General features: G+C 33.0%; 1 long non-coding RNA gene across 3 annotated transcripts; it reads left to right on the top strand.

Annotated features, from left to right (window-relative positions):
• Positions 1-465: 465 nt before the first annotated feature.
• LOC129287139 (uncharacterized) lies at positions 466-6,039 on the top strand. 3 transcript variants are annotated; one of them, XR_008587604.1, is made up of 5 exons: positions 466-711; positions 780-1,000; positions 1,770-1,829; positions 2,896-5,210; positions 5,735-6,039. It is a non-coding gene; the product is annotated as an uncharacterized LOC129287139 (long non-coding RNA). The 3 variants fall into 3 exon arrangements; XR_008587602.1 differs by having other exon boundaries at positions 466-1,000; XR_008587603.1 differs by lacking the exon at positions 1,770-1,829 and having other exon boundaries at positions 466-1,000.
• The last annotated feature ends 2,575 nt before the right edge of the window (positions 6,040-8,614 follow it).

Raw genomic sequence — 8,614 nt, 5'->3', positions numbered from 1 at the left:
TGGTTAATGACTAGCTAATTGGATTTTTGTGAGCTCTATTCATGGGTCTCTTTCTCGTGTTTGTTTTGGTGGCTTCAAGCCGTGTTTGGTTAGTATTACTCTCATGAACTGTGTGTTCATGTTTGTTTCGTAGCTCATGCTATGTTTATGTCATAACTTAATAAAAAAATAATAATAACAATAATAATAAATAATAAATTAATTAATTGAAAAGTGATGATAAGATATAATAAGTATATTCTATATATATATAGTGAAGGTAAGTTTACTAGGGTAAATTGATGGTTCAGTGGCAAGTAATCTTGACATTTACCTTGAGGTTTCAAGTTCGAATCCTCCTTATGAGGGGTGGGATATTTTTTTTCAACCTTTATAAAATTACCATTATGTCCCTGGCAGCATAAGATATTTTTATTCCCTTCCCCAGTCAGCGTTCGCGGAAGCATCGGGGAGAGAGAGAGAGAGAGAGAGAGAGAATTCTGAGACCAGAAGCTTCGTTCTTGTCTTCTCCTTCCTCTGCCTCACCGCGTCGTCGGCACTGGATCATCAGAGTCCCGTCCGCCATTGCCGAGGTGTTTGGGCGACCTTCTTCCTTCCTTCCTTCTTCTGCACCTCTGTTTTACAGAAGGCTCCAGAAACCACCGACAAAATGAGAGAACTTTGGTCTTCCTCCACCTACTTCTTCTATCATAAGCGTCGCCGGCGAGGGTGGTAAGAAATCCATTCGTCGCCGTTCTTTCTTGTCTGCTTCTTTGGAGTATAACTGTTTAGGATTTCAGTAATCATCCTTCATGTCCCTGTTCGACGTCCCCTGTCGGTGTATGTGTCGGAGGTTGTGTGAGGAGCTTGGTCGTTGGAGAAGCTTGTGGTGCTGCTGTTATATGTTACCGTCAGCCTCTCATTTGCCTTCCTCATTGCAGCTATGTCTGAATCCCCTCCACCCCTGTTCAATATTGTGCAATCCTTTTTCTCTCCTTGCTTTTTCTGCTACTGATTGAAGGTGAGGAGTTCGAACTCCCTTCTCTTTGTTGGTCCTGTTAGTGTGTTTAAATTTCAGAGATTGTGGTTTTCTACTTGCTTTGCTGCTGGATGTTCGAACATTGACAAAGGGGTTTAGGCAAGTTGGAACTTTTAGATTTTTAGAGTTAGGTGCAGTGTAGATTTGAATTTTATTTCAGTTTATTTTTAAATTTAGTTGAAAGGATGAAATTTTGGAAAATTGGTTAATCTAAATATTGAAATTGAGAAATTTTGGGAAAGGACATTAAGGAAGAAGAGGCTTGGTATTTGTTTGAATTTAGATGCATATGAGATGGTTGATAACATGCTTGAGAGGAAGTTGGGATGAGGAATAGATATTTTGAAGAGAATATTTTCATTAATAATTCAACCACAAATTCCTATTTATGTATTGATCTTTGGAATATCTGTTGAATATTGTTTTGATGCTTGATTTTGAGATGCACCTAAGGTGCTTGATAAGATGGGTGCCAAAAGAACATTGAAATTTTTGTGAGATTAAGGATGATGTAAATTTATACAAGGTTGGTTGAGAGAGAGAGAGAGAGAGAGAGAGAGAGAGAGAGAAGGGTTGAATAGAAACAAAGTGTTAAATAGAGGGACTATATAGTGAGTATAGTAGAGGTTGGAGGAATTGAGGCATAAATTATATTTAGTCAAAAACTTAAGTGATCATGGTGTTGTTGATATCATAAAAGATCTTATTAAACTTGAGTAAGGATCATTGAATTATCTTTTATGTTGAATAGGGTGTTAGAAGAAAGAGGACTTGACTTTAAAGAGTGAATTTGCACTTGGGGACTCTACGGGTAAGTGAATAGCACCCCATTATTTTTTTAATAAAATTAGTCTGTTTTTGAAATATTTTACATTTTCAAATAAATCATTTTAACAGCTACGATGATTATCATGCACTTTGTTAGTTAAATCATTTTGGTTCTGGAAATTATAGAATGATGATGAAAGTTAATTAAATTATAGTATATGCATGTATTTTCTTTACGAAATATATTTTTCAAGATTGATGAAGGCATCTTTGTTTATTTTACTCTAAAAATTCTTAGTTACTCAACTAATACAAGCTTGTACATTAGCTATGAAATATTATTCTGGCAAGCTTTAAGATTTGAAATGATTCATGAGAGTTTGGTATTGAGAATGCAAATTATATGTCAAAAATAATTCTTCTCGCATGTTTGAAAAGTGATTTTTAGAGGACTTTATATAGAACATTGGTTGCTAACGATAGTCCCGTTAGCCCTTGGCGCGCCATGGTACACCTAGCTAGCAGGGTGTTTATAGGAGGTGCTAGCCACGTGCGATGGCCAATGCACGTGGAACGGAGGGATGGTTATTCGTGAGCATCGTACTCATGTTTGTTTCTTTAAACCGCGTTTGGTCAGCATTACCCTCATGGACTGTGTGTCCACGTTTGTTTCGTGGCTTCGGCTGCGTTTGGTTACTTACCGTTGTGGACTATGTGTCCACATTTATTTTCGTGGTATAAGCCGCGTTTGGTTATTTAACCTCGTGGACTATGTGTTCATGTTTGTTTCCTGTTCTATTAAGTCCTCAAAATTCTAAAGTTTTAATCAACTTGTGAACTTGAAATCTCAATGGTTTTAATTAACAAGTGTACCACTTCTATTTATGTATAATTGATTATTTTCTTAAGTATAATTAAAATCACATAATTTTAGTTTACTCTCATCTTTATGATTATGATTATGATTTCAAAAGCAAGTTTTTTTGTATAGAATTATTCTCATTTCAATTATTCTACATCATTCTTGAATCTATTTGTTTATTTATCTTTCTTTAAAATTTATTCATTAGGGATGCTATTCACTGGAAAAAAATTATTTTTGGTCCCAGATTTATTAGTTGACGATGAACCTCCTGCCGATCATTGGAAGGCTTGCTACTGTACTAGGTGAATATTTATTTTAAGAATGTCTTTTCTTTTGATGTATATTTTCAATTATGTGTTTTATGTTGAGACAATAATTTAGGTGCTCCACATTAACTATAGATGTACTTATGGTTTGGAAATTTATATAGATTTCCTGTTGTCGAGAAACAAAGTTTTGTATTATTAATTTATTTGAAAATAGTTATTGTAGAGATCTGAGGTGTCTTATTTACAAAGGAAGTTCTACGAAAATCCCTGCATCGAGTTTAGTATCTTTTGTTTGCATGGAAAAAATGTTACTATGATTTCCAACCCTATTTCAAATAAATTAAGATGTTAAATTAGAATTTTCTTGCTAAAGGCTTAAAGGATGTATGTTTGTGCATATATCCTGTGCCAATCACATCTAATTTTTAGGGTGTGATAGTTTAATTACTTACCCTTGTAAACTGTGTGTCCACATTTGTTTTGGTGACATAAGTCGTGTTTGGTTATTTACCTTCGTGGATTGTGTGCCCACGTTTGTGAATTGTTCTGATAAATTTCCAAAAGTATAAATTTTTAATTAATTGATTGATAATTTTACACTAATGTTTTTTAATTAGAAAATTGTATTATTTTTATTTATGTATTTATTTAATTATTTTGACTTGTCAATATCAAATATTAAAGCTACTTTATCGTTATAGATTTAAAGTTTCTTGATATTGAAATCATATAAAACTTGTATTCTGAGCTTACAAATTTGTTTACATTAAACTGTTTTCTCTTTAAGTTATGCATATGTTATAGTTTATTCATTTTGAATTTGCAAAACATTATGGTTAGAACATTATTTACTGAAAAATATTTTTGGTCTCATATATCTTGTACCTCTGTCAGATCATTCAAGGCATTTTGCTACAGGATTGAAGTTGTGATGTCATTTTGGTTAATCTGTATTTTTTTTATGTAAAATTTTAATCTATATATTGTACTTTTATAAATAATGTTACAAGTGCTCTACATAGGCTATATTGAGGGTCTTTATTTTGTAAATATTCTATTTATTAGTTAGAAGGAGCTAAGCTCCTAGATGTTACAATATTTCTTTAAAAAAATTGTATTATAAAATTTTAGGGAAATCCTATTCTCAAGGGAGATTCTACCAAAATTTTGACAAAAATATTAAGGTTTTATTTAAATGAGAAGTATTTTTAAAATGAAACATTTTTTAAATTAGGCTTAAGGGATGTGTATTTAGATGCATATTCTGTGACAGTCACTCTCATATTTTGGGGTGTGACAAGATGATTATTTTATCTTATAGAGATGCTGTTGAATGCAATTGATTAGTATAAGTGAATTAAAATGAAAACTTAATTAAAAATGTATAAGTCAATTGTTCAATTTTTTCTTTTGAAGACATTTTTTATCCTACAATTTTATCATTAATTTATTGGTTCTATATTTAAATTTGAACTTTTAACAATTTCATGAAAAATAAGCCTATAGATCAAAAGTGATTTTCTTTTAATCATATCTTCTTTGAATTGGTGTTATTTCCACTATTGAAGCTATTAGAATTGTCAAATTTAAACAATTTGATTTCATTTATATGGGATGATTGGCTTCTAGACAGCTCATTTAGTAACTTGAAAGAACTGGTCGTGTGTGGCTTTGTGAAATTAATGCCCTTCCAAGTTCTAAAATGCTTACACAATCAAGAAGAACTAAAAGTGAGAGATTGTAAGGAGTTGGAGATGGTGTTTGGTTTAGAAGCTTTGAATGATTGTAAAGAGAGACAGGCATCATCGATAGTTGTGCCATTGAAAAAGTTAAAGCTACGATACTTGCCAAAATTGAAGAATGTGTGGAGCATCACCACCAAGAAAATGTCTCCTTCCAAAGTCTAAGGCAGATACAAGTTTATTTTTGTGAAAGCTTCACAAGTATGTTTCCTGCATCTATTGCTAAAGGCATGCTTCATCATCTTGAGTAGCTTGACATATTGAAATGTGGCGTACAAGTAATTGTTGCAAAGGATCAAGTTTCAAAGTCTGTTGATGCTTCATTTGTGTTTCCTAGGCTGACTTCTCTTGCCCTTTGTTTCCTTCCAAATTTGAGCAACTTCTATCCATGGAGACACAAATTAGAAGGGCCCCACCTTCAATAGTTACATGTTAGAAATTGTGATGAATTAGAGATATTTTTTTTTAAAAAAATCTCAAGTTCATCAAAAATACATGGAGAAGGGAGCACACTAGACTCAAAATATCCTCTACACTCTTGCGACAAGGTACCTTTCTAATGAGCACTTAGTGTTAAAAGAAATAATGAAACACCAAATTATTTTATTTGACAACCTAAAAAAAACTCGAGATTGATATGTTTTTTAGTATTTAACCATATGACTGGTTCCTATGATTGGCATATTTAATAGAGTATAATTTAGAATTTGACAATTAGATTGAAAAAAAAACTAAAGAATGTAAGTTGTGTAATTAATATTTCAATCAATAGATTCTGTAAAATAATTAAATAATTTTCTATTCTTTCTTCTAAAAAGAGGGGCACCAATCCTCACTTTTGAGTCTTCATTCCAAATAAGCAACGCGTGATGATTTAGGAGGGAATAGAATTTTTTGAAAACCTTGTAAGTTTTAGTTTTATATTTTGTTTTGGAATAGAAAGGAGTAATAACATTGGAATGGCACAACAGAAGATTGAAAATCTATAAATTCGTATTGACTTTTATTTTTCATGATTACAATTTCAAGCTAATTAAAAGGATCATGTGCTATTATATGATGTATTGTGTAGGTTAATTATTCCCAATCTGGAAGAGTTGCGATTGGACGGAAAAGAAGTGGACAAGATCAGGAGTGGGCAGTTTGCAATGCACCGCTTTCCAAAAGTAAAAGGGCTTGGTCTATATGCTAAAAAAGCAACAACTTTGTTGTACAAATCATTATTGTCCAGCTTCCCAAATTAAGAGCATCTCACAATAGGCAGTGAGTTTAAGGGGATATTGTCAAGTAAGGATCCTTTTGGAGGGGACCATGTTGCTACACTTGTTGTTCCCTTTCTAAAATTAACTCTCCAAGATATTTCCAATATGATAAGCATGGAACCATCCTTCATTTCTCCATCAAATCTCACACTTCTCTGCATGGAATTGTGTACTCTATTAACCACTTTGCTAACATCATTAGTAGTTCGAAGCTTGGTCCATCTCACATGCTTCACAATTCATTTCTGTGATGAGATAGAGGAAATAATAACAAAGCAAGAGGGAGAGGATGATGAGGACATGGATGTCATTTTTAGCAAATCACAGTATTTGCAACTTAATACCTTCAGGTTTCCATTAGTGGAAGATGTCACCATAAGAGAATGTCCTCACCTCACAATGTTCTGTGCAGGTGCCATACATTTTTGTGCCTTAAAAGCATTAAAGTGACATACAATCCAAATAAAAAAAAAATTTGGATGTGTGATCTAAACAACACCATCCAATTTACTGTTCAACAGGTATGCTGAATATATACTCCAATTCTTATTTTCCACTTTTTACAAAATTCTTCACCTCCAAAATTTAGCATTACATTAATATTTCATACAATTTTGAGTTTTAACTTTTTGTTGAACCTTTTAAATTATAAACTTTCCATATTACACAGCTCCAATTGCATGCGAATGATGGCTGATGAATGTGATAAACTGCAAATAGTCCTATTATAGTTATGATTGATCTTCTTGTTAGCATCATTCTTTGATACATCTCTTACTAGAATTATTTAAAGGGTTTTATTTTTATTTTAAAGTATCAATTTTATTTTAGGCAGGAAATTAATGATAAAACTATAATTATTAGAAAACGATGGTAGATTGATTATGAAAGATTTTTTTTTCAATAAAATAATAAATTATTTTTTAAAAAAATTGACTTTAATTTATTAAACTATTGCCTTAATATCCGAATACTTTCATCAACTGTCATTTTTTAGGTCCATTGTAAAAGCCCTGAAGCTAAATAAGGGCATGAAATAGATGAAGGTTGTTAACTTTAATTTTTGGATGAGGCTTTAGGAAGGAATGTTTAAAAATATAAATATTAGAAAAAGATGAGTCATCAAATTAAGAAAGATTTAATCCTAAGCTAACTTACACCAGAAATTATTCTTCAAAACAATACATTGATGTAATTTATGGAATCGCCTTCTACATATGGTAATTATTTTATTATTTATCATCTTATAGCCAGGTAATTTCCACAACTGAAAGCATGGCGTTAAATGCAAAGAATATCACGACAATAATGGTTGTCTTTCTTGAAGTGAGCATACTTCATGTAGAAAACATTTTGAATGAGGGGGTAACCTTTCCTTATAACTTCCTTGAAAGATTTCCAAAGCTTTATAAGCTTTATGTTTCTTTGAGGAGATATTCCCATCACAAGACCATATTATTGATCATATGGGAAAAATTACACCATTTAAAGAATTATACTTGGCCTATTTGGATCAGGTCAAGAGCATATGGAAGGATGATTCCCAGCTACCACCAATTCATCAAAGTCTATATATCCTTACAGTCAAAAGTTATAGCTTGATTAAGTTAGCACCATCCTTTGGCTCATTTCAAAATTTGACAGAGCTGAAGGTATCTACATGCCATCAACTCATCTATTTAGTGACAAGTTCAACTGCCAAAGGCTTGGTGAGTCTTATAAGGTTGTGGACAAATGACAGCAAGAAGATGGAGGAAATAATAAAGAATGGGATGGATGATGATGTGGAAGGGGGAATCTCATTCAATGGATTATTTAGACTCATATTTACTGATATTCCAAGCTTGAAGATGTTTTCTCCAGAGAGTTACTCCTTTAAATTCCCAGCACTAGAAGAGATAAAAATAATTGGATGCCCTCAAATGAAGAAGTTTTGTGGAGGAACGAAAGACCAAAGTCGTCTAAAGTGAAAATAGAAGAGCATGTTTTGGAAAGACTAAGTACAATAAACAAATGAGCTTATAATAGTAGAAATATAAAAAGAGTAAGAGAGGATGAGTGTGGCGTCAGTCAAAGCGTCGTCACTATTGGCAGTGGCGGCATCAGAGGAGGAGGAGGATGCGATGGATTGAAGTAGAAAGACAGTTAGGAAAGACAACTCTAGCTTCTCAGGAAATGTTTCTGTTGTTTCGAGAGTGAAAGATTGGATGGAGGAGGGCACTGAGAAGCAAAGCATTCTATTATATAGCGAACTGGCGCATAAGAACTTGCCGAAAGCATGGTGTGATTTTGATGAATCTGAGGAGGATCTGTTGATGGAAAAGAGTTTTTCCATGGGTTTTGACGATGTGCTTGAACCAACATAGGAGATTAGGGTAGATCAATCCAATTCGAGATACCCTAACTTTGTGTTAGATGAAGTCGAAAAGGAGCGTTTGCTGTTACCGTTCAGGAGAACATTGGTAGCTAAGGTTCTTAATAGGAGTGTTAATTTTGACGCTGTGGTTATGAATTTGAATAGGATGTACTCTAAGGCTTGATAGATTCGAGTGTGTGATTTGGTGAATGAGTTTTTCTTGGTGAAATTTTAGAATCAGGATGATTTTGATGCTGTTTTGACAGGAGGTCCACAATTGTATCAAGACTGCTACATTTGTGTAATGCGTTGGAGGTCTGATTTTGATCCTACC

Source organism: Prosopis cineraria, unplaced genomic scaffold, assembly GCF_029017545.1.
Source record: "Prosopis cineraria cultivar Desert tree isolate PC_DT_omini unplaced genomic scaffold, ASM2901754v1 PC11, whole genome shotgun sequence".
NCBI lineage: Eukaryota > Viridiplantae > Streptophyta > Magnoliopsida > Fabales > Fabaceae > Prosopis > Prosopis cineraria.
This window is presented reverse-complemented; position numbering and strand designations above follow the sequence as displayed.